The sequence below is a fragment of the Littorina saxatilis genome, linkage group LG8 (genome assembly GCF_037325665.1).
Source record: "Littorina saxatilis isolate snail1 linkage group LG8, US_GU_Lsax_2.0, whole genome shotgun sequence".
Classification (NCBI taxonomy): Eukaryota; Metazoa; Mollusca; class Gastropoda; order Littorinimorpha; family Littorinidae; genus Littorina; species Littorina saxatilis.
Window position 1 is genome coordinate 34,044,940 of NC_090252.1, and position 27,517 is coordinate 34,072,456.

At 38.9% G+C, this 27,517-nt stretch overlaps 1 protein-coding gene and 2 long non-coding RNA genes across 5 annotated transcripts in view; 1 reads left to right on the forward strand and 2 right to left on the reverse strand.

Annotated features, from left to right (window-relative positions):
• LOC138973373 (uncharacterized) overlaps window positions 1-9,915 on the reverse strand; it is a 458,327-nt gene extending 448,412 nt beyond the window's left edge. Inside the window, exon 1 of the long non-coding RNA XR_011457994.1 lies at window positions 6,723-9,915. This is a non-coding gene — a long non-coding RNA (uncharacterized lncRNA). The remainder of the gene's footprint in view (window positions 1-6,722) is intronic.
• Window positions 1-27,517, forward strand: part of LOC138973367 (hemicentin-1-like) — a 486,299-nt gene that overhangs the window by 379,607 nt on the left and 79,175 nt on the right. The gene's annotated exons all lie outside the window — the stretch shown is intronic.
• On the reverse strand, window positions 740-2,554 carry LOC138973369 (uncharacterized). The gene is made up of 3 exons (XR_011457991.1): window positions 2,540-2,554; window positions 1,935-2,110; window positions 740-1,226 (listed from the first exon to the last, which is right to left on the reverse strand). It is a non-coding gene; the product is annotated as an uncharacterized lncRNA (long non-coding RNA).

Sequence of the window (27,517 nt, forward strand, 5' to 3'; positions counted from 1 at the left end):
GCAATGACATCATACACTAAGAACTGCTTTACACATTTTTCCTACCAAAATACATGTGACCTTGACCTTGAAGCAAGGTCATCCAAGGTCATGCAACACAAAGCTGTTAATTCAAGACATAGGAAGTACAATGGTGCTTATTGGCTCTTTCTACCATGAGATATGGTCACTTTTAGTGGTTCACTACCTTATTTTGGTCACATTTCATAAGGGTCAAAGTGACCTTGACCTTGATCATATGTGACCAAATGTGTCTCATGATGAAAGCATAACATGTGCCCCACATAATTTTTAAGTTTGAAACAGTTATCTTCCATAGTTCAGGGTCAAGGTCACTTCAAAATATGTATACAATCCAACTTTGAAGAGCTCCTGTGACCTTGACCTTGAAGCAAGGTAAACCAAACTGGTATCAAAAGATGGGGCTTACTTTGCCCTATATATCATATATATGTGAGGTATTGAATCTCAAAAACTTCAGAGAAAATGGGAAAAATGTAAAAAATAGCTGTTTTTTAGGCAACATTTATGGCCCCTGCGACCTTGACCTTGAAGCAAGGTCAAGATGCTATGTATGTTTTTTGGGGCCTTGTCATCATACACCATCTTGCCAAATTTGGTACTGATAGACTGAATAGTGTCCAAGAAATATCCAACGTTAAAGTTTTCCGGACAGACGGACGACTCGGGTGAGTACATAGACTCACTTTTGCTTCGCATGTGAGTCAAAAAGCAAGGTCCTAAAAGTGAGTGTGTCTTTAAGTGTGTGTGTCTGTCTGTGCATCACAATTAAGGGCTAAACAAAAACAAACACACACCCAAGAAAAGCAAAATTTGTTTGAAAATTTGATCAAACTCCAAGACAGTGAATCAAACAAGAAATGTCCATCACTGATTCAGACGCAGTTTATATTTGAATGTATGTGTGTGTGTTGCAAACATTACACAAAAGTGGATCATAAATACCAAATTCAGCTATGCTAGTACCGTATTGCAAATTACATTAAATTTGAAATGAAATTTTATAATTTGTTGTTAATAATTTACTTACTGGTTAAAGAGTACAACTTTTCACAATTTCAGCACAGAGAATGGAATCCTTGGTGTCTGCTTCCTTTTCTATCTGAATGACTCATTGGTACAGCCATCTGTCATCACCCTGCCGACTGTTTTTTTGACCTGGAGTCCAGAAGCTTCCCCACCAACTCAGGCAGTTTTGTTTTTCACTAAAAATAAAAGAATAAAGGTCAAATAGATTTGCACAAAGGAATAAAAAGAGGTTTTCTAGTAATCCAAATAAAGCATGCAGAAATAAAAACACAAAAAGTAACATCAAACAGTTTTGCCTCTTGTGCCCCCAAGACACTGGAATAATTACAGGCCACCAGATAGGCCGTCCATCACTGAAAGTGAACAGAAAAACTTGATGTTTAAATATATGTGTGTGTGTGTCAGTGTGTGTGTGTGTGTGTGTGTGTGTGTGTGTGTGTGTGTGTCAGTGTGTGTGTGTGTGTGTGTGTTATACAAGTGGTACGGGTAATTTAAAGGCATATGTACGCGCTCCCGTGTTTACAAAGTGTAGTTTGCCCATAATCGATGTCAAACGCACCATAAGACCATGTAATGACGATATGTCGCCATGCGCGGACCATATACATGCATTACAGCTTGTTCTAGCCTCTGAAAAAGTGAGGATGTCAACAAAGACGCGGAGTTATTTCCCTTGCGTCAACGTTCCCTCTGTTGGCAAATCTATAAATAGGACGATCTAGATCAAAATAAAAATTCAAATATCTCAACATTTAAGGGGTCCTAGACCACAATATTTTGCAGGGAACTTAATTTAGCATGTCTCCAGCTGTTGGTAAAGCAATTAGCGTGTATAGTCATCGAGTACATATGGCTTTAAGACAAGAGTTTAAAATGTCACTTACTTGTTGTCCCTGTCAGTGTAAACTTTCAGCACAAAGAAGAATGGAAACATTGGTGTTTTTGTCGGTTCCGTTCCAATTGAATGATTTGGTACAGCCATGCCATCAAGTTGATCAACCAGCTCACTGTTCCTGTTACCAGTTCAACCTCTTTTCCACATTGCTGACAGATTTTTAATCTGAAAAAGTCATGTATACATGTTTTCAAAATGGGAATTTACAAGTAAACAGTTAACGAAATAGTCCGCTTCTGTCACGTACTCCCCACGAACACCACTATGTGGGGCAGCCAGATCCAGATAGAATCAACAAACAAGTAAAACTCAAAGTAAAAACATCAAACTCAAACTCAAAGAGAAAAAAACCAACCAGACGGCCCAATGGTCACTGTAATTGTATCAGATTCAGATTCTCACAATGGTATAAACTTTGCAAATCTCAAAAATAGTCGGATACGGGTAGTGACAGTGATAGTGAAAAAGAGTTGTGGGAGCTGTAAAGAATAATTATACGTACTGACTCCTCACTCGATAGTCGATGACTTGGCAGTTACAGAACTCACTCGATAACTCTGGATACGATTACGTGGAAAACTCTTGAAGGCTTACTTCTCAGTCCAGATCAATCTTCTGCTCTCTGAATTATGGTTACACTCTCTTGTTGGGTTCCTTTCGTGATGTTGTTGCCCGCTTTTTTCCAATCTCCCTGGTGCAAACTCTTTCTTGTGAGTTCGTGGTTCGTTGAAAATCAGTTACTAGTGCTGTCCCTTGATTTACTTCGGAGTGGTCTCCTCTTCGATTTTTAAGGGACATAACTCTCGCAAGCGAACCCTTTCTTCGTATCGAAAGTAGCCGGCTCAGTTTGTTTTTGTTTTTGTTTGGTCTTGTGTTTGATGACTTTGCTAGTCCAATATTTTATGTATATATATACTCAACCAAAACTTAAATGTTTTTACTAGCTATTCAATTTTATGAGTTACAGTTCCTTTTAGGTACTGCTCTGTTCATTTTAGCATGTGCATAGATATGCAACGCACACAAGTGTGTGACTGTGTGTGTGTGTGTGTGTGTGTGTGTGATGGTGTGTGAGTTTACGCAGTATGTGTGTGTATGGGGGATGTGTGTGTGGGGGGGATGTGGGGGTATATGTGTGTGTGTGTGTGTGTGTGTGTGTGTGTGTGTGTGTGTGTGTGTGTGTGTGTGTGTGTGTGTGTGTGTGTGTGTGTGTGTGTGTAAGTAAGCGAATGTCAGCGGTTTGTGTGTGTGCATGCGTGTGGGCGTGAGTGCGGCCGCATGTGTGTGTGCGTGTGCATGTGCGTGCGTGCGTGTGTGTGTGTGTGTGTGTGGGTGTGCAGTCTTTTGCTTACGTTTACAATTATTCTCTGTATATGTTCCAAGGCAGGGCGGACTAGGCAAAGAGGAGAGAGAGAGGGGGGGGGGGGGGTTGCCAGTGGTGGTCCAGGGGGATGTTCTCCCTGGCGGGGTCAAGGGGCAGAGCCCCTTGTGGGGGTCAGGGGGCCTGCAAGGACAGGTTGGAAGATGAGGCTAAGCCTAAAACCTTTATCCTGACGTAATAAAGTTAATTATGATCTCTCTCTCTCTCTCTCTCTCTCTCTCTCTCTCTCTCTCTCTCTCTCTCTCTCTCTCTCTCCCTCTCTCTCTCTCTCTCTCTCTCTCTCTCTCTCTCTCTCTCTCTCTCTCTCTCTCTCTCTCTCTCTCTCTCTCTCTCTCTCTGTGTTAAGCATTCGATGTGTACATATTCTATAACCTTTTTTTAAAAATCTGATATTGTGTGTGTGTGTGTGTGTGTGTGTGTGTGTGTGTGTGTGTGTGTGTGTGTGTGTGTGTGTGTGTGTGTGAATGTCCGTGTATATGATGTGATTAGAATAGGGGTGCCTCTCTGCATGGGTGAAAAAACACTTGTTTGTAATGCTTGTATGCCACAACGCTCTCTCTGTCTCTCTCTGTCTCTGTCTCTGTCTCTCTCTCTCTCTCTCTCTCTCTCTGTCTCTCTGTCTCTCTCTCTCAAATTATTTAAAATGAAACAATATTGTACACACAGCAAACTTCAGTCAACTTCAGGTCAAACCAAGAACTTTGCACTTGATCCTACATGAAGAATTATTTTGGCAAACGTTAAATTTAACATAAAAAAGGTATTGTTTCAAAATTTCACTGCAGACCATTTTACTAAGCGTTTCGGGCGGGCGGGAAATAGCTCAGTCGGTAGCGGCGCTGTCTTCAAAACCAGTTGTCGCAATCGGCGTGGGTTCGATCCCCACGTTCGGCGAGGGATTTATTTCCCAGAGTCAACATCGTGCAGACTCTCCTCGGTGGCCGCATGCACACGATAAAGAACCCAAGTTCACAGCGAAAGTGTCAGGGCTCGGAAACATGAATACACGCATGCAGGAAACAAAATGTGTGGGTATCGCCGTATACTGTATGGCAGCTCGCTTTCCCCATGGAGAAAGCAGCCCGAATTTCCATGAGGGCAACCTCACAGGACTATATAAAATCTTCTTCTTCTTCTGCGTTCGTGGGCTGAAACTCCCACGTACACTCGTGTTTTTTGCACGAGTGGAATTTTACGTGTATGGCCGTTTTTACCCCGCCATTAAGGCAGCCATACGCCGCTTTCGGAGGAAGCATGCTGGATATTTTCGTGTTTCTATAACCCACCGAACTCTGACATGGATTACAGGATCTTTTCCGTGCGCACTTGGTCTTGTGCTTGCGTGTACACACGAAGGGGGATAAGCCACTAGCAGGTCTGCACATAAGTTGACCTGGGAGATCGGAAAAATCTCCACACTTAACCCACCAGGCGGCCGCGACCGGGATTCGAACCATCGACCTTCCGATCAAGAGGCCGACGTCTTACCACCCCGCCACAGCGCCCGTCATATAAAATCTTATCCTTATCGTATCCTTATCCTTTAACTTTTAAAGCAATTGTTAAATTCTCTTTTGAAAACTTTTTTGTGAGAAGCGTTCCAAGGTAACGTTAATGAAATATTAATTTCACATTTGATGCTAACTGTTTACAAAAAACTAACTATACAGTTTATGTACATCTGACGTTACAAAAGTCCTTTCTCCTAAGTGAATATGTGCGTACCCACGTGTTTGTGTGTGTGCACGTGCGAGCGTGTGTCAGTGTGACTGTGTGTGTGTGTGTGTGTGTGTGTGTGTGTGTGTGTGTGTGTGTGTGTGTGTGTGTGTGTGTGTGTGTGGTGTGTGTGTGTGTGAGCACAAAGTATTCCTACGTGTATTTTGCAAATGCACAGTTAACAAGTTTGAAAATATCTCATGTCATCTCCAACAAACGGCTTAATTCACACACACGCACGCACAAAACATAATAAATCTTATATGTACGACTACCTTGTAAAAACACACACAACACGTTTACATGCACAACTGGTGATATCAAACACAATTTTAAAAACAATGTTTTTTAATCAACTTAATTTCAACAACAAAATTGTTATGCTTAGCTGATAAGTTATATTAATAAAACAATAAAAATAAAAACACAAAATGCATGTATACTATTACTACTATACTGTACCGCAGTACTATGTACTGTTGTACTATAGTACAAAGTACCATAGTACAAAGTACCACAGTGTACCATAGTACAAAGTACTTCGTACTATAGTACTACTGTAGTACAGGGTACATTCACAAAAAAGTACCATAGTACAAAGTACTAGGTACTATAGTACTACTGTAGTACAGGGTACATTCAATAAAAAGTACCATAGTACAAAGTACTATGTACTATAGTACTACTGTAGTACATGGTACATTCACTAAAAAGTACCATAGTACAAAGTACAAAGTACTCTACTGTACCACAAAGTACTATAGTACAGGGTACATTTACTACACAGTACTATAGTACAAAGTACCATGTACTACAATATGTACTAGAGTACATGGTACATTTACTATAGTTTACTATAGTACAGGGTACATTTACTATAGTTTACTATAGTATACTATAGTACATCGTGTGGTACTTTTTCAGCTGGGTAAGCTAGACACACAATTCACCATAAGGTTTAAACACACAGACCAACAGACAGAAACACACACACACACATACACACACACACACACACACAAACTAACACACACGCACGCAAGCACAAAAACACACGCGCATTCACCAAAACAAATCGTCTCAAACTTTATTTACAATCCAAAAAGGCATGAGTCAAAAACAGACAAAAATGGAAGACACCTTCCGTTTTGGGTAAACCATCTTGTACAAACTATCTTGGAAGGCTTTGAAATTGAGGTCACTGCATCCCTCTACTTGTTCATTTATTCCACAACCAATCCCACTCGACCCACTAATAATGTAGCCAGTAATACTATGGAATATGATTGTACGCTCTAAGCCAGTATATAATATAACAGATTCGTTGTGATTTACAAGATCGTTGATGAATGGAACGTTTAATCAAATATAATACAGAACATTCACAAGTTTGCTTTGTTTAATTTAAAACTTTTCTCCTTCCTTTTAAAATATAAATGAATACCGTGCTTGATCTGGAGCTCAGGGAAACATAATGTATCGGATCACGAACTGAGGGGGTTTAGCATATTGTAATCCTCACATGTTGAAAAATGAATGTACAGGACACTCATAGGAATGGTATAAGGGAGATAATTTGAATATAAATCAACTTTTTTCTTGTGTACATCAACTTTGTACATTTGAAGCCTAGAATATATATCAGGGAATGTACATTTTTCTCAATTTTGTAAAAGCTACCTTTCTTGTTTATTCATTTTGAATGTTGGAATTTTGGCAGTCTATCTGTTTTAGGATGTGTGTACATTGCTCTCATAATTTTCCATATTTTCCGTATTGTGAGTATATTTTTTTTAAATCCTATTTTATTGCAAGTTTATTGATTATTACTTTCATCAATACAATTAACTCTAATGTACAAATGTACCCACATCGCTACGCAAAGGGATATTCATGTTTCTGCTTCTATGACCTGGACAAAGTTTCCTCTCAGAAATCAAAGGGCATTGGTCTCATAGTTGAAAACTGGGTCATTGGCCCGGGGGTAAACTAGGGCAGTCTCAGCTGAAAATGTGGTTTATATAGTCCTGAGGTCACAAGGCCAAACAGCTCTCAGACTGCAGACTCTTTGATACCACAGAAAATCCGGGACAAAACGAATTACTTCTCTGTATACTTCTCCATTGGCTTGCAGCTAATACACCGGAGTTTTCCCATTTTACATTGAAAGTGGGGATTGCGCCTTTTTAGTTTAACAACGAAGCGCCTTAATTGTAGTCACGAAATTGCTGCATCAGAACTTACCTGACCCTGTTAAAAGCTATTTCCGATACGGTCGATCTCTTCTGCAGAGCCGCTATGTGTACCCGCTACTGATGTGGTTGATTTGCCTAATTCATTTTGAGACTTTGTCTAGCATTAGTGTCATTTGTCATCCAAACCAAAACTCTCATATATGTCAAGGTTAATTTTATTATGAACATCACACTGTGCAAGAAGGTGTTCTCTCCCTTGTCCTGTTTATGTTTACTATTACAAATTCATTTATCAACCGAGAAAAAGAAAACAAGAAAGAAACAAAGCCACTTATTTGCACACAGAAGGCTTTTGTGACTTTAAGATATTGTCGACGTCATCATTTTTCACGAGTTTTCATTCCTAACAAGCTTGGTAAGTAAAAACAATGTTTGGCGATGAAAATGAAACAGAAGATGATATATACTTCCCTTCGACGGACAAAAAAAACTGGTCTGCCAAGAAGCCACCAAACACATCTGTTATTGTTGCTGTGCCTTTATCATAGTTATTCTTGATAAGGCTTGCTCTGCATGAAACTGCTAGCTTTAAGCCCCACCCCCTCAACACCATCAAGTACCGACCAGCCCCCGCACCCGCATTCCCAGTCTACATTTCAGTCAGCTTGCCTGTTCAGGAAAACAGATTAAAATAACCTAATGCAACAAGATTTCATTCAAATAAACTACTGAAATGAATCTTCAATCTGCAATGGTAATGGTAAAGACTCTATCTCTTTTCTTACACTTTATGATCACTTGCAAAATAAATAGTGTCCAAAACAAACATGGACAAACACATATCACATATCACTTCAGCTTTCACTTTACAAACTGGTGAATATCAGCATCACATTGGTTTACCTTCTAAGGATATCAAGGTTGATAGTAAAACTGCGTAAACTCCGAAACGCACTCAAGATGCATAAGGTCGTCACGTATATCAATGCTTGTGAAGGAACGTTCGACTTTATGCTCACAATAGTCACGTGGAAACGTTGTCGCAACCGCATCTTATCAGCGCTTGCGACCTTAAGAAAAACAGGACGTTTGCAGTAAATAAATCAAAAATGGTCGGCATTTGACCAAAAAGGTTATATGTACAATAAGACACATTAAAAATGATGTGCATTTTACACAAAATAGGAAAAAAACACAGGGGTCTTCACAAACGCCCGGCACTTGATAGTGCACATAGGTTGCTTACAATAAGGCATATCAAAAGTGGTTGGCACTTGACAAAATATGCCAAAATAAAAGAGATCAACATAATTATTACAAACCATGGGATACTTGCGAAAACAGACATTCAAAGGGGGAGTACAACTTGTTATAAAACATGGGATAGATAGTAAGCATAAAACTCATTGAACGTGTAGAACACGTTACATGATATGGTATATTTACAATAACTTGAATAAGGAACATCAAATGGTGTAGGCACTTTGCAAAAGATGTAATACTAAAATATAGGCACACGAAAAACAAGTTAAAAATGTCGCTGTAAAATCTGCACCGTACAAATAAAATAAAATAAATATCAGAGCACTTTCCTTGCAAAAAGGCATAGTCCAAAGCAACATAGTTACTTGATTTTGTAACATTTTGAGTGAACAGTTGTATACTGTATACATGTAACCAAAACGATACCAACAAACACATTTAGTAATATTTGTGCATGACAAAGAAAAGTAATACCTCTGATTTAGCTTAAAAGGCTGTCGAGGTAGTTTCATTTTTGTTCATTGGACAAGGTAAAGTGTCCAACAATGTCTGCTACCTTAAAAGCGTAGAAACAAAGAATATACATTCCTATACAACAAAAGCGTAAAATATCTACAAGAAAGCAATCAGAGTATACACACACACACACACACACACACACACACACACACACACACACACACACACACACACACACACACACACACACACCATACATACGCACACACATATATTGTACGAAAAGTAATCGAATTACAAAAGGATAGTATGGACAAGAACGCCATTAGGAGATAAACAAAAACACCGAATAAAACGTTGCATACAAAGGAAAAAATTATAGAAACAAAATCAAAGCACATTTAAGGGCAGGAGCTACCTTTAAATACACCGTTTTTCTTATCCAAGTCATTTGACCACAGCAGTCATGAAACAGAACTGTTTGTGTTAAAATTCGGTGTGCTTTTGCTTTAAATGTATGTAGAGTAATGTGTTTGTTTGTTTGTTTGCTTAACGCCCAGCCGACCACGAAGGGCCATATCAGGGCGGTTAGAGTAATAGTATACGATCAAAAACAAAATTGCTCTTAGATTGACTTTAACCAAAACTATTAAATGAAAAAAAAGCAAAGCGTTGAATCGAAACATGTTAGTTCACGGATGACAATATAATTTCATCAATATTCATTAGAATGATTTGAACGTTTGTAGAATTGTGTTAGACATTCTGATAGATGTTTTGTTGGAAACGATTTTTTCTAGGAAAAACAGTTAAAGAGATACAAATGTTTTTTTGTGGGTAAAACAATTATGAAAACTGGAAAATGTGCATCGCTTTCGCGTTTTTCCCCAGAGCTTCTCCCTTCGAACAAATGATTTATCAGCATGTCCAAAACATTTCTGCAAAAGTTTAAATCTTTCTGAAAAATAGTGTTGAAAGTATGTTGTCATCCGTGAACTAACATGTTTTGATTCAAAGCTTTGCTTATATATTTCATTTAATAATTTTTACTAAGTCAATCTAAATGCACATTTCGTTTTTTATCATATACTATTACGCTACATTCATGGAAGCAAAAGCACACCGAATTTTAAAACAAACAGTTCTGTTTCATGAATGCTGTGGTCAAATGACTTGAAGAGCAAAACGGTGTATTGGATGGTAGCTCCTGCCCTTAATGAGGACAAAAAGCACCCACAAAAATCATTCAATGTCTACTGTACACGTACTATAATAAAGTCAGTGTCAAGGTACAATAGATATAGTGTTTATCAGAAACCACAAGTCCACAGAATTCATATGACTGATGGCCCCCAATGGCCGTCATGGTTCCGATGGTTCCCATATGCATGACAGTAAATATGGTTGGAGTATTGTTCGAAAAAAAACCAGTGACATCTAGAGAAATCATGATTGGCTGGTTGTTGGTTTTCTAACGTCATTTCAGCCAATGCTATGCAGGAACAATTCAAGTTTATCTCTTTTCTCAGTGGCTATTCGTGTACATGTCAACTGATTGAAAGTTCTTCAGAAGCACACACACCAAGTACGATGAATTGGAACTACAACTATATCCACCACATGAATTAATGAAATACGACTTCGATTGAAAAGACCTCTCTTCTTGACCCTTCCCATCTGGAAAGAAAACCCCTCGCACCAAAAGCAAAGCAAAGTTCAACAATACCAGGGGCGGACGAGGGGGGGGGCACAGGGGGCACATGCCCCCCCCCCCCCCCCCATCCCCGAAAAAAAAATGTGGAAAGCTGATTCTATAACCATTTTTAAGTTCAAATGGCACCAGATGGCACCATTTTGCTTCTTTGGGCTGGCCAACAAAATTTTCAGGGGGGCATGCCCCCGGACCCCCCTAGCAAATTCGGGCGCTTCGCGCCCATCACATTCACTTTCGATTCAAAGTGCACACCTCCTCACAAAGCAACTGATCCGCCCCTGAATATTATTTTTTTTTTTATTATTATTCTCTTTATTTATATAGCGCCTTATCCGAAGTTCAAAGCGCTTTATGCCGTGTGAGATGGAATTTTTTACACAATATATCACGCATTCACATCGACCAGCAAACCTCAAGCCTGTTAGGCGAATGTTCACCTTTCGCGGCCTTTATTCCAAGTCACACGGGTATTTGATGGACATTTTTATCTATGCCTATACAATTTTGCCAGGAAAGACCCTTTTGTCAATCGTGGGATCTTTAACGTGCACACCCCAATATAGTGTACACGAAGGGACCTCGGAATACATTAAATAAATGCGAAGATGTACGTCACGTAAAAATTATGTCTCTTCTCATGTATGTGGCAGGAAGAAAATTATGTTCGTCTCGGTGATTTCATCATATCAGCGGATAAAACAAACTCGTAAGGTCACAGGCTGTGCGTATATCGCTATCGTAGGTAATTAAAACAATGTGTTTTAAGGACCCTTGTCTTGGTCTCAATGTGGTCCAGTTGCACGGCCTCACTGACTACATTTCCAGCTGGGAGTAGTGTGACCGGAGCCCCACGTCTGACATCTCCAGAGAATCGTACGGTGCAGCTGCTGGAAAAAAATGAGATTGATTAGTTACCATAGATACTTTGCTATAATTAAGCAGGACTTTTTTCATACAAAGCCGAGGTTTCCCGGTCTCAAATGCCCGGCCCTAATGGCTTTGCCCGGCCGTAATGGCTTTGCCGAGACCCATAGGCTTTGCCCTGCCCTAATGGCTTTGCCCGGCAATAATGGCTTTGCCGAGCCCCATAGGCTTTGCCCGGCCCTAATGGCTTTGCCCGGCCCTTACGGCTTTGCCTGGCACGAATGGCTTTACCCAGCCCTAATGGCTTTGCCCAGCCCTAATGGCTTTGCCCTGCCCTAATGGCTTTGCCCTACCCTAATGGCTTTGTCCGGCCCTAATGGTTTTGCCCAGCCCTATTGGCTTTGCCCTGCACTAATGGCTTTGCCCAGCCCTTATGGCTTTGCCCGGTCCTAATGGCTTTGCCCAGCCCTAATGGCTTTGCCCAGCCCTAATGGCTTTGCCCGGCACTAATGGCTTTGCCCAGCCCTAATGGCTTTGCCCGGCCCTAATGGTTTTGCCCAGCCCTAATGGTTTTGCCCGGCCCTAATGGCTTTGTCCAACCCAAAAGGCTTTGCCCGGCCCTTATGGCTTTGCCCGGCCCTAATGTCTTTGCTTAACAAATCTCACTAAGCAGGACTTCAGTGACCAAGAATAAGATCTCATGTTGAGCGAGAGATAGCCTGCTGTCACAGTAGTATCATCATAGCGGAAACATTTACGGTGGCTGTGCGGTCGAAGGAGAACCGACCTAGTAGCAACGACACAGCCAATAGCTATATGGCAGTACATACAGTGGAACCACCCTTTTAAGGCCACTAACAGTCTGAGAAAAGCAGGTCTTAACAAGAATGGAGTCTGAAACTGGAGGTAAATGTACACAAATTATGAAAGGAAAATCAAAAGGAAGCTTATATAGCGCGTATTCCGTGGGTACAGTTCTAAGCGCTTGTCTAAACACATCACGTAAAGCGATATCAATACTGTTCGTCAATCTATGGGCCCTACAAAATGAACAAGAACACACAGCATTTCTTCACCAAGACTACTAAATTCTGGGTTTTCCAAAACATCTCGGTCGTAATAAAGCTGACCGATTGTCTTGGTGACACAAGCCAAATCAATCCAATTTGCATTAAACGGTTTTCTTGAATATGCTGCTGCCAAGGTGTCGTAGGTTATATATCCGTCTGTATGCAAAATTTCGTGGACAAAATCCTCAAGTCAATGAAAAGAACACAACAGTACATATCGTTAGGAATGTTTGGCCATGCGACTCACAGTATAGGCGTAATTTTTGCAAACGTTTTGAGATTTAATAAACCGAGGGAAGTGAGCGCTCTTAATGCATACCACATGTGTGGTAGTGCAAGTGAGAGCTATGTGGAACCAGTCTCCTGGCGCCTTAGGGAAGCCTTGAAATGAGCAAACGACTTTCATCCTCAAAAGAGGATGAATGCTGCAAGCTCACATGTTCCCCATTCTCCCAGGCACACTAACTAACACTCAGGTATACAGTCATACACACGAACCAGCTTTTATTCCTGACGGGGCATAGTCTTTAGATCAAGACTGGTTTTCACAGAACAAACTCACAAACACACACATTGATTGCTACAGGGTTACCTCGAAAGTATCTGTGACAATCTTTAACAACTAAAGCAGAGCGGCATTTATAGATCTGATAAAAAAGGGAAGTAAGCACTCTAACTGCCTAAAACCAGGGTGAAAGATCGAAAGTGATAGCCAGTCTCCTGACCGTTTTTATTATTCTTTTTTGAAGTGGCAATGATATTATCTGTTGGACGTACAGAGAAAACTCAACATTCCAGTTTCTGCTGACGATATTTTGTGAATTTAATTCTAAACAGTCCAGGCTGGCATAATATGCCTACGTTCAAGTCTATTCTTTACATGTAAGCTATTTTGATTTCAAACTGAAACGAACACTTCAGGATTTGCAACACCAGTCTCATGAGATAAATAACCTAAAAGAAAATGAAACTAAAAAAACAAGAACAATAAACGTCACAGAGAATAAAATAAGATAACATAAAAAATCCAAAAATAAAACAGAATAAAACAAAGGGAAAAAAATGAAACAAAAAGGGACACTAAAATTAAATGAAACATAAACAAGAAAAAACCCATAAAGTAAATTGTAAATATAACAGTAAAGACAAAATATTTACTAACAAATCCACTGTTTGTGTGTGTGTGTGTGTGTGTGTGTGTGTGTGTGTGTGTGTGTGTGTGTGTGTGTGTGTGTGTGTGTGTCAGTGTGTGTGTGTGTGTGTGTGTGTGTGGGTGTGTGTGCAAACATTAATTTCTTTGCTTGCATTTCAACAAATTGAAAAGTTGAAACAAATGGTTTATTTCCCTGTCATAAAAACAAATTAGTGAGGCAGTGATCAAAATATTTCGTTTGATTTTGAACTTTGGACATTGAAACTTCCTTAAAAAGGATGACACATAGAGTACGGACTAACATTGGTTCATTTCCTAAATTTCCGGAGTGTGTAATAAAATTAATGTAGTTCGTGTCAAGAAGGTTCCGGGGTTACAAAGAGTAACTTAACCGTCCTATTCCGTGCAACGAAGAGTTCAAATGAACGGCATGAAATATGTATTACACAAGGACATTCAAGTCACATTTCCGGGTCAAATTCCAGACGACCACGTGGTGTTCATAATTTCCCGACTGCCCACGCAAAGCTTAATATATCATTTGTAACTTTGATAACTGTATTTTAGGTATCAAACTGAAAGGGATGCCGGGGGGGGGGGGGGGGGGGGGGTGGGGAAGTATGGACCAAAATGACTCACTGGATCAGTGAAGTTCACATTTCAAGGGAGTTATTCTTTTTGTGTTCTGTTAATGTGTGACGAGGCTTACCGCATCCATTCTGTACTGTACGTGAGCAAGAAACCGTATGTGGGAAAGATACTTCGATCAGACAAACAGAAACAAACTGAAGGATACTCAACTATTGTGACGAACAATGTACATGCATGTGTTCTGCGCGAACTTAGAATCCGGTTTCATTCTAGAATGGACCGGGTCCAGGTTGGAATTCTAACCCTGCGCAAGTACAGGGGTGCCATTCTAGAATGAAACCCTTGTTGCTGGTCCATTCTATAATCGGCCGTGCGCAAGGTTGGAATTTGGGTCCAAGTTGGAATAGTCATTTCAGTTAGACTATCACACAGCCAAAGCCACAAATGTGGATTTTCTGTTTGTTTTTGTTTTTTGTGTGTTTGGTTGGGTTTTTTTTCGGTTTTTTTACACTTTACTCAAAGACATCGTGAATTGGGATTGTGATGTTCTGAAAGTGATTACGATTTTGAGAGACACTCAGCACTGATCGCTACGAACGGAAATTTCCGGACTGACAGTGTTTTGCCGATCTCGCTTGTAACTTTTAATCTTATTCATATACATGAAGTTGGTCTTCTGAATTGTGAAGATATAATGTCAACTTTTTTTAAACCTGTGACAACAGCTCTATAACTCACTCTGTCCTTCTGTTGGTCTGTCTGTCGGTTAGTCGGTCTGAACGTCTGTCTGTCTGTCTGTCAAAAAAATTGTCAAAAAACCGGACATTTCCGAGAGGGAGACAGCGCTGACATTGCAAGCGGCCGCAACCGGCTCTCATCACAAAAACAACTGCCCTGCAAACATTACCGCCCTGGTAGTCCCCCTTGCTATGGTCTGCCTTTGTTTATTGCGTACTCAGGAGTGTCAACTTTCTTGACATGACATGACATCGCAAGATCGCCAAAGGATTTTTTTTCAGGGGTAGACAAATCAGCCCCATTTTATCAAAGGGAAGGTGCAGGTGGAGATAATTCAAGGGAAGACAACTCTGTCTTACCTACAAACATTACGGCCCCCTTTATTCAAGGGTTTCATTCTAGAATGGCACCCCTGTACTTGCGCAGGGTTAGAACTCCAACCTGGACCCGGTCCATTCTAGAATGAAACCGGATTCTAAGTTCGCGCAGAACACATGCAAACCAAGACTATGCATTCGATGAACTGTATATAATAATCAAAAGTATTATCCAAGTAACCAACATTGAAATTATAAATTAAGAAATGTTTTGTCTAAAAAGCAACAACAACAAACGTTTCGTCTTGGGGCAGATTAAAGAAAACTAATTACCACTGCTGGATTTACTCTTGTCGCAGCAGGGAGCACAAAGAAAGTCAAGAATAGGAAGAGAAAAACCGAATACATGTATTTGTAACCTGACTTACCATATCCTTTAGGCCACAGCTTCATCCCAAAACTGTCCTTTTTTGTTTTAATAATCTTTAAATATCTTTTCATGTAATAAGAAGTTCCGCCATTTCTGCTTACAAAGCGTTGATTGTGGTAAACCTCAGGACAGTCGGCTTTGTCAAATACGATCTACAACAGGGGGAATTCCGTACTATATACTAAAGGCATCATGTGCTATATATTAACCACTTTTTTAAATTCCTAAGTCTGTCTTTAACTGATGGATGGGTCAATAATAATGATGACTTGTCTTAACCTTCGCCGGTCGTCGTGGGTCCGTGTGGACCTAGAAGGGTGTTTAATTGCAAATATCTCTTAAACCAGTTGGAATGTTTTAATGAGCCTTTAAGAATGCCTCAGACACCTAAAATGCTCGTATGTCCTAAAAGATCATTACATTTAAGCGAGAAGTAATTAAAAAAACAAAGGTCAAATTTAGACTACACACGGAAGACATCGTGGGGCCGTGCGGACCCATGTTTCTCAAACTGTAGGAACTTATATAAAAGCTGGGGACAGAAGTCACCAATCTTGTCCATGGTGATGGCGGCCTAGTGGCCTGGGGACAGCTGCACCAGGAACCTCCTCGTAGAGGTGACCACTGACTCGGTCTGGGAATCCGTCACCCTGGTTGTCTTCGTTACGTGTCCTCATTACAGCGCCTTTGCTTTGACCTGTTTATCAAAAATCGTTATGCGTCGAGTGAAGCGTATATGTGCGTATGAGTATTTTGGGGGGAAATGGGTTGGAGATTCTTATGCACTTTTCTTAATCACAAGTCATGCAAAATGCTGATCAATGTATGTAGCCGCGGTCGTGAAAACAACAGCGGGGAGTTCATTCCCTATATCACTAAATGAAACAACTGTATGCACAAAATCAATTAATCTATCAATTATTTAATAACTCAGCAACTCTGTAGATCAACCGACTACCATTATCATCGCGTCGACTACTATAGGTGTTTCAGCTGCTGATGCTTCTGTTGTTGCTGATATTGGAGGAAACAAGGGGGTAAAAATACGCAAAGAAGAAAATCACAAGAAGAAGAGTAAACTTACTCATTTTCCTATAATAAACCACGAAGACTACGAGAACCACGATGAAAAGGACGAGGAATCCTACCACACCAATCAATGCAGACACGAGGGGGCTGGTTGGTGGCGGCTCTGTCGTAGCTGTCATTGTAAAACAAAAGTCAGATTAAAAGCTTCTGATAATCCGCCTACATGGGACACGATTGGTTCCAATAGCTTACATTGATGCCGTTTAGAAATGGAAATGTTGCTATTGGAACTATCGTTTCATCAAATGTTTAATAGTGTTTCGAGTTTGACAACCATAATCTAATATTCGTATTGCCTTTCATGACCCTTGTTTGTTTCAATAGGTTTAATTAAATCCAACTATTCTTAAGATAACCGCTAACCCCAATAATACTTGGCATTTTCTTCGAAATGTACAAAGAAAGTAAGTTGAGACTATTCAAAATTGTAGAGTAGTTGTTCGCAAAGATATCATTTTTCTAATCCTTGTGATGTTGGAATACAATGAGAAAACATCTTCCACTGCTTGTACTTTTGACAAAGTTAAACAACACCAGCTGCAAAACAACAGACGTTTACTTGCAGAATTTCTTACATGTCAAAGTAATGTTGAACCCGTTTCTTGCTTGACGTGTAACATGATGGTCGTGTTCTATCTTCAATCTTGCTTTGAACTTTAAACCGAAAGTGGGAGCAACTCAAAACGTTCACATCTGACCAACAGAAATTATATTTTTTTAAGTTTTGACAAAGCTTATTAATGTTGTCTTGAGTTTGATTCAAAAACATTTCTTAATTTGTGAATGTTGTAATCAAATAAGGTTGTGCAAACATAATTGCAGGCCATTTTCCAGATGCTTTATCTGCATAAGCTTAAACTATTAAAAAACATAAGAAGAAACGTTATTGATTATAAGTGTAGGAGATTCCCCACTTGTCTTTGCAAAACAAAACGAAATACATACAAAATAATTACTTTTTTTCATTTGGTAATCATATGATACCACAATTGAGATTTTCGACAATAAAGATGGTAAAGTTGATTCTTGACCTTACATCACAGCCGTTATTTGGAAATAAAGATTTGCTAACTGAACTGGTAAATAACATCATCGGTGAGTAGATGAAGAGCTTTTCTCTCCGAGTTCGTTTAATTTGCTTTTTGTGTGAGAAAAGGAATGTTTCTCATTACTCCTGACATTGACCAATTAGCTGTCTTCCGAAATCTGACATATTTAAACTCCTAACGCAGTAGAATTAGTCGTGAGCCGTAATATCGGATGCTAATACTTGATGACAAAAAGGCAGCTTCAAACAGACACACACGACCACAGTCGTCTGTTATGTAAAGGAACACACACATACACACAAAATCACACACACACACACACACACATACACACACACACACGCACACACACACACACACACAAACATAACCTTTGCCGTGCTTCCTGGGTTCACCTGTACCCAGAGACACACTAAAATCATTGTAACTCTGGAACCATTAAAGGTATCGTTTTGAAATTTTAAGTATCTCTCACACACCTAATTTGCTCTCTGTCTGCAAATTTTTAGTGTGTACATGACAAAACATCAGAATTAATTGATTATGATAATTTACATAAACACTACCGATGGCGCGGGTTCACACATACCCATACTTTTAAAGAGTAGTAGTGATTGTAACTATCCCTCTGCCGACGGCGCGGGTTCTGCTACACCCATAATTACCAAAGCGGCGGAACAGTGTCTGTCTGCCTGTTTGTCTCCAAGAGACTGTCTGTCTCTCTGTTTGTCTGTCCGTATCTCTCTGTCTGTATGTCTGTTGTCAGTTGCTCTGTCTGTCTGTCTGTCTGTCTATCCGTCTATCTGACTGTCTGTCTATCTGACTGTCTGTCTCTCTCTCTCTGTCTGTCTCTCTCTCTGTCTCTCTCTCTCAGTCTCTCTCTCTTAGTCTCTCTCTCTTAGTCTCTCTCTCTCTTTCTTAGTCTCTCTCTCTCTTTCTTAGTCTCTTTCTCTCTTAGTCTCTCTCTCTCTCTCAGTCTTTCTTAGTCTCTCGCTCTCTCTCTTTCTTAGTCTCTCTCTCTCTTTCTTAGTCTCTCTCTCTCTCTTTCTTAGTCTCTCTCTCTCTTTCTTAGTCTCTCTCTCTCTTAGTCTCTCTCTCTCTTTCTTAGTCTCTCTCTCTCTTTCTTAGTCTCTCTCTCTCTTTCTTAGTCTCTCTCTCTTTCTCTTAGTCTCTCTCTCTTTCTTAGTCTCTCTCTCTCTCTTAGTCTCTCTCTCTTTCTTAGTCTATCTTTCTCTCTCTCTTTCTTAGTCTCTCTCTCTCTCTTTCTTAGTCTCTCTCTCTCTTTTTTAGTCTCTCTCTCTCTCTTTCTTAGTCTCTCTCTCTCTCTTTCTTAGTCTCTCTCTCTCTCTCTCTCTAGCTCTTTCTTAGTCTCTCTCTCTCTTTTTCTTAGTCTCTCTCTCTCTCTTTCTTAGTCTCTCTCTCTCTCTCTTTCTTAGTCTCTCTCTCTCTTTCTTAGTCTCTCTCTCTCTCTCTTTCTTAGTCTCTCTCTCTCTTTCTTAGTCTCTCTCTCTCTTTCTTAGTCTCTCTCTCTCTCTCTTAGTCTCTCTCTCTTTCTTGGTCTCTCTTTCTCTCTCTTAGTCTCTCTCTCTCTCTTTCTTAGTCTCTCTCTCTTTTTTAGTCTCTTTCTCTCTCTTTCTTAGTCTCTCTCTCTCTCTCTCTTTCTTAGTCTCTCTCTCTCTCTCTTAGTCTCTCTCTCTCTCTTTCTTAGTCTCTCTCTCTCTCTCTTAGTCTCTCTCTCTTTCTCTCTCTTAGTCTCTCTCTCTCTCTTTCTTAGTCTCTCTCTCTTTTTTAGTCTCTCTCTCTCTCTTTCTTAGTCTCTCTCTCTTTCTTAGTTTCTCTCTCTCTCTCTTTCTTAGTCTCTCTCTCTCTCTTTCTTAGTCTCTCTCTCTCTCTCTTTCTTTGTCTCTCTCTCTCTCTTTCTTAGTCTCTCTCTCTTTCTGTCTCCCTCTCTCTCTTTCTTAGTCTCTCTCTCTCTCTTTCTTAGTCTCTCTCTCTCTCTCTTTCTTAGTCTCTCTCTCTCTTTCTTAGTCTCTCTCTCTCTCTTTCTTAGTCTCTCTCTCTCTTTCTTAGTCTCTCTCTCTCTTTATTTGTCTCTCTCTCTCTCTTTATTTGTCTCTCTCTCTCTATCTTTCTTAGTCTATCTCTCTCTTTCTTAGTATCTCTCTCTCTCTCTCTCTTTCTTTAGTCTCTCTCTCTCTTTCTTAGTCTCTCTCTCTTTCTTAGTCTCTCTCTCTCTTTCTTAGTCTCTCTCTCTTTCTTAGTCTCTCTCTCTCTCTCTCTCTCAGTCTCTCTCTCTTTTTTAGTCTCTCTCTCTCTCTTTCTTAGTCTCCCTCTCTCTCTTTCTTAGTCTCTCTCTTTCTCTTTCTTAGTCTCTCACTCTCTTTCTTAGACTCTCTCTCTCTCTTTCTTAGTCTCTCTCTCTCTCTCTTTCTTAATCTCTCTCTCTCTTTCTTAGTCTCTCTCTCTTTCTTAGTCTCTCTCTCTTGAGAACTCTCTCTTTAGCTCTTGAGAACAAAATGGCGGCCAAGCTTGACCCTCCGTAGAATGTCTCTGACATATTTTTCTCCTACCATGTGTGGTAATGTATTTTATCAATAGTTAACTTTCAATTTCATGTCATGCTTAACAAGGTTTGAGTCTGTGTTACATTTAATGCGGAAAACACCTTTTTCGTTTGTGAATACACTTTTCATTTCTGGGACTGTGCTGTGAGATGCTTTCTCAGTTTCTGACTGTTGTGTGACAATGGAATACTTTCATAATAACAAAATGGATACTCCGTTCCTTGGTGCGGGCTAGTTGTTTTCGTTTATTGTCACAGTTGGGGTCTTGGAAACGGCTGTTCAACTTCAAGTGAGGACATGAAAAGCTGATTGTCATTGTGGTTTTTTTCCTTGTGATTCTATGTGAATAAATAGGCAACACAACGTCATGACGTTTTTACACCATGTGCACATTCCATAACTTGAAAATACGTCATGTCTTGGTTTTCATAACCAACAGAACGTCATCGAAAAACGTCATACGTTGATCGCATTCTATTCAATCTTTTTGGAACAATTTTCTGACCTGAAGGATTATAGTGTGTTCCTTTTTATGGAAGTTGACATAGTCGGAGAGGAGCTTTATTTCATCTTGATCTTCATTTAATGGTCACCATGTGTGACTATAGTAAATAAAATGTATCTGCTGGCCATGAGCACACAAAACTGTTTTACATGTGATGATTTATTGTGATCAACTCCCTGACTGGGTTCCCTCTGTGGAAATAAAGAGGGACCCAAATCAACTAACCTTCGAAGTTCCTAATGTATATTTACCATTAGCACGCAAAATTATTCATAAGAGATACATTGGTGACATAAACACACGTCCTGGCTATAATGTAAATTGGTTGGACGAAGCAAACAATCCATTGAGACAAATCAGCCTTGAGGAAAATAATGACTTGTGTAATGTACCTTGTGAACTACCTTCTAAAGATCTGTACAGAACCAAGGTTCAAGTCAATTGTGTAAATGAAAAACTAATAACAATAACAATCTTCTACACTACAGGTAAAGTACTTGTGCAAGGTAACAAATGTCCCAGGTGGCGGGATGAAGAATTTAAGACACTAGTTGACTGTATCAAAACAGTGTATGCTTTTTCTAGAAGTGATGAGTCAACCCTAGATGCTAAGGTGAATGAACATGTATCCAGATTAAAACTACCATCTTTTTCAATATCGGAGAAGGGAAAGATGTCGTTACATGACACCCTCTCAACACAAACTGCGTCTCCAGTTGCAGTTGAGGAGGAAAGAAATGCTGAAGAACCTGATGTTAATCCAGTAACTGATTCCTCATGCTCCTCCAACACAAAACCTTCACACATTGACACTACTAAAAGAACCTCTCGTCGTCTTCGAGCACTCAGCCCTATATCTTCTCCTCAACTTACACAATCACCATCCAGTCCTGAAGCAGCTTTCTCAGCAGACATACACTCACTCCAAAATCTGACACAATCTGAACAAATCACGAAACTCAAGAGTCACAAACCTAGTCACAAATCTCGAATTCATCAATATTCAATGAATTCCATTAGAAAGCAGATGAAATCGCTCAACAAAAAGACTCAACAATTACAGGAGCTGTACAAAGATGCCCCAAATATGCTGTTGTCATTTATTGAGAGTGCAAAACATCAAATCAAAATTGACCTGAAACATAATGAAAAAGTACAAATGGAAGAAATGAAAGAAGGAATGGAACAATTAAATAACAAGATTGCTGAATTAAAAAAAATGAACTCAGATCTAAAATCGCAAGTTGGCGATTTAAAAAAAGAACTTTCAAAGAAAAAAGATGTCCAAACTCCTGTCAATCCAGCTGAGCATTCTGCATCTACGATTTCTTCCTCAACTTCTATTGTCTCTGTTGAAGCTGACATGAATAAAGTTGAATACAGTGTGCAGCCTCGACAACACAAAGCTGAAGTACCTACTTTCAATAAGTATGCAGTGCTGACAGACATTGATGGGGACAGTGATGCTATCGTGATGAGTGACTCTTTGAACAGTCAAAGACAGGACAGTGAGTCTCAACTTATTGATAACGATGAAGTCATCAATCAAAACCCTCCCAAGCAAACTTACAAAGAAAGAAGTGTTGGTAATGAACACAAACATGAAAACAATGTGGATCTAAAAAAACCACGTGAGGTACTAGCAGAGGAAAGAGTGTTTAATGGAACTACCCATGTTATGATTGGCGACTCCAACCTCAAATCTGTGAAAACTGAACTTGTTTTTCCAAGATGTCATACGCAAAAGATTAGTGTGTCAGGAATTAACATCAACGACCTTATCCACTGGCTAATGAACATCCCACACTGCCAAAATGTGAAACACGTCGTCTTTCACATAGGATTAAACACTTGCTGGAACAGCGTTGTAACACAGGCCATATGGACAAGTTTAATCAAATTGTTGAAAAGTGTATTCCCAAAGGCAGTTATTCATGCATCTTCCATTGTGCCTCCTCGGGGAGACCATCCACTGAAGAAAACTGTGTCTGCCTCCAATGTTGCCCTGCAAACTGTGTGTGAAAGTGAACAAGTTGTCTTTACAGACCACACTGAAACCTTCACCACCCACAGTGGAGCACCACGAAAGGCTTTATACTGGGACTCTATCCACCCAAGTCCCAAAGGAATCGCGAGGCTTGCATGTAACATTAAATATGCTGGTCAGCCTCGTTTGCCCTCACTCAACCATCGCCCAGCAGTAAGAACCGGTGGCAGGGTAACCTTACTTCCAACTCCAATGTCCGCCAACAGAAGCATGCCGTCAGCTCTGCCAATCCCATCGCCGCCTCTTCATATCCAGCCACCAGGATTTGCAGTGGCTGGACATCAAAAACATACCGGTTGCTCCCAAGGTGTGGGTCAGGCAATACAAAGAGAAACATCACCTGAATATGCCTGGTGGGCAAATAATCAGTCTTTACCACCTTGGTTTCCTCCCCCTATGAATTACAATCCACATCTTCACTCTACACGCTGGTTGCCATACTCATCCTTCAAAAGTCCGTATGTTAACAATCATTCAGCCTACGCATCAATGAACATTGCGTTTGAAACTCTAGTTTGAAGTAAACATTAGTGTTATGATTCAATTTGACGCTGTCAGATCTGAATTCTTACATTAGATCTGTTAATGGTGTGTGTGTGTGTGTGTGTGTGTGTGTGTGTGTGTGTGTGTGTGTGTGTGTGTGTGAGAGAGAGAGAGTGTGTGTGTATGTATGTGTGTGTGTGTGTGTGTGTGTATGTGTGTTTTGTGTGTGTGAAAAAGAGAGATATTGAACAACTGATATAACATTGACATTATTTTTATCAATCAATCACTTCCCTCCTTGTGACAATGCTGATAGCTGAGCTATTTTTGTGTGAGAAATAATACATACACCACTGCTTATTATCATATGGTTTGTTATCAATGTAATCAAAAGGATCTGATTACATTTTTTTTAATGCATCATTATGATTATGTGACAGTGTTGCTGCTACTTCTGAATTTATGGATCAACGAAGTGCTGACATTGCAATTATCTGTGAAATGAACGGCTAATTATCTAATTCTGCATCATTTGAAAAATAAATGATGAGTGAAACTGAACTGATGTGTAGAATAAGAGGTCTTTATTTGCACCCTTGTGTCCGTTATGGTGTATATTATTGGTCATTGAGTGTATGATAAGATTGATTTGCTGACATTATTCAGTTTGATTATTATGAAATTCGAATTGTGACAATGCTCATGGCTGAGCTATCTCTTTTTGTGAGAACAAAATACGTACACTTCCTCTGTTTATCATATGATTGTTAACAATGTAATCAAAAGGAGTTGATTACATTTGTAAGTGCATCAATATGATTATATGACGGTGTTGCTGCTATTTCTGAATTTAAGGATCAACGGATTCCTGACATTTTAATTCTCTTTGAATTTAGTAGCAATTTATTTAATTCTTCATCAATTGTCAGTGAACTTATGAATTGATGTGTTGACTAAGTGGTGTTTATCTTCACCTTGTGTATGTGGTGGTATATAGATTTGGAAATATAGTGTCTGACAATATTGGGTTGCTGACATCATTCAGTTTTATTATTACGAATTTGGAATTGTTAGTATAACATTTATAATTATTGTTATTATATACCTGTTTTATATTTTTTTCAAATTGCAAGCAACTTTTCAACAGGCATGCATAGTCTGTGAAAAAGTAGTCACTTTTCATTACTTGCTTTTCGTCATTATTTGAAAAAAAAGGAAAAGAAAAAAAGCTGTGGAATTATAAACATTACCATGACTTCAACTAAAACATCTTGGCCGAATAAGGAAGGGCTTCGCATTGGACACCTGAATATTAATCATTTATATAACAAAATGACTGATGTTTCAAATGTACTTTTTAATTCTGGAAAAAGTTTTCATATGTTTGGTTTTTCTGAATCCAGACTATCAGATAATGTGTTAGACTCTGACATCATTGTTCCAGGATATACTCTTATTCGTAATGATCCTGTTAAAACGAATGAAACAGGCATTACTGTTTACATAAGTGAATCAGTTACATATAAACGACTAGCTCATCTTGAGGTTCATGGAGTTGAATCAATATGGATTGAAGTTAAATTGAAAAGATCTCCGCCCTTACTATTAGGATTTATTTATAGAAACCCTTCTGAAAGAGTAAATTGGGCAGATAACTTTACTATTATGATGGACTCTGCAACACTGGATTCAAAAGAAATCTTGCTCTTAGGAGATTTTAATATTGATTTTATGAAGCCACATAAAAATTGGAATAATACAATTAATAGCTTTGATTTGCAACAAATGGTTCAGTTACCCACTAGGGTCATGGCTGTTTCTAAAACTCTTATTGATCATATTTATGTGTCAGAAAAACAAAATATTATTGAAACATGCGTTCCTATTTTATCCTGCAGTGATCATTATCCAGTTTGTCTTACCTGGTCAAGGAAAGGTATTAAAATCCCTAAAGCTGGACATAAAACTGTAACTTATCGTCGTTTCTCGCGTTTTAATAAAAATGATTTTCTCTCTGATTTAATTCACAGTCCTCTTTCTGAAGTCTATAGCTTTCAGAATCCTGATAAAGCTTTGGAGCATTGGTATAATATTTTTATTTCTATTTATGATAAACATGCACCATTAATTACGCACAGAGTTAGACATATTGAGAAACCAAAGTGGCTTGATCAAGAAACAGAAGATGCTGCAAACCACAGGGATTATTTGAAAGCAAAGGGTGATTTTGAAGGATATAAACGGCAAAGAAATAATGTAAGTTCCCTAAAAAGAACTAAAAAGAAAAACTATTTCACTGAACTAGTGTCATCTAAACAAGATTCAAAATCAATTTGGAAAGCCATTAATTTATTAACAAACAAGCGTTCTAATTCACACCCAACTGCCATGAAAAACATTTCTGCTGATAAACTTAATTTACATTTTTCTACAGTGGGAGAAAAAGTTATTCCTGTTGATAGAACACAAGAAAATGATTTAAATACCTTAATAGATCATTGCAAATCAAAGAGAATAGAGGCAGAAATGCCGCTACAACACATGACTGTGTCTGAAGTTTACTTTGCACTTGTTCATCTCAAACAAACAGGAACCCGGGGTGTAGATAGAATAGACAGTAAAATATTGAAAATAGCTGCTCCTGTAATAACAGACACCTTGACATACATTTACAACTTATGCATTACCACTTCTTATTTTCCAACAGCATTTAAGCAAGCTAAGGTAATCCCTCTGTTTAAATCAGGTGATCCTTCTGATCCTTCTAATTACAGGCCTATTTCAATCCTGTCACCACTTTCAAAACCCTTGGAAAAACATATATATAAACATGCCTTAGCACATTTTGAAAAAAACAATTTATTCCATCCAAAACAATCTGGTTTTCGCAAAAAGCACTCATGTCATACAGCTCTTATAAATCTAATTGATCAATGGTTAACCAACATAAATTCTAACAAATTTTCTGCAGCACTGTTTGTTGATTTTGCAAAGGCGTTCGATGTTATTGATCATTCTCTTCTCATTAGGAAATTGTCAATATATGGCATGCAATGCACCACCATTAATATTCTTAAATCTTTTCTTTTAAATAGAAAACAAATTACATTTACTAATGCATCATATTCAAATGAAAGTACTTTGAAATATGGGGTCCCACAGGGATCTGTTTTAGGCCCATTATTGTTCTCCATTTATGTCAATGATTTACCACTGTACATACATAATAACTGTGAGTTGTTTGCAGATGACACTACTATTCATTCTAGTCACCATTCCATAAATTATTTATCAAAAACTCTACAAGAAAGCATTGATGCACTCCTGAATTGGTCAGAGTTAAACCATATGTCTCTTAACCATACTAAAACAAAATTTATGCTAATAACCACAAGACAGAAACGACAAAATCTATTATCGAGCATTCCACCTCTTTATATTAAAAATCAAGTATTGGAAGAAGTGTCTCACCACAAAGTCCTTGGTGTAAAGATTGATAATAATTTATCATGGCATGATCACATTGATTACATCTGTAAGATTGCTTCCCAAAAAATATATCAGTTATCAAAAATAAAACATTTCTTGAATCTCCACTCGCGAAAGATTTTTTTTTTACAATCACATCTTGTCAAATATTGATTATGCATCCACTGTGTGGGATTGTGCAAGTGCTAATGCTTTGAAACCTTTAGCCAGTCTTCACAGAAGAGCAGTTAAGCTTATTATGCTAAAAAATCACACTCCTTCAGAATCTGATTATACAAATTTGCAAGTATTACCATTTCAAAAAAGGTTAATGTATAATAAAGGTGTTATAATGCATAAAGTGATGTCAGGATATGCACCGGAGACATTACGTGATAATTTTATTTTGAACTATAACAGACTAAAAATCATCACACCGACTCCACGTATTGACCTTTTCAAATCAAGCCTTCTAT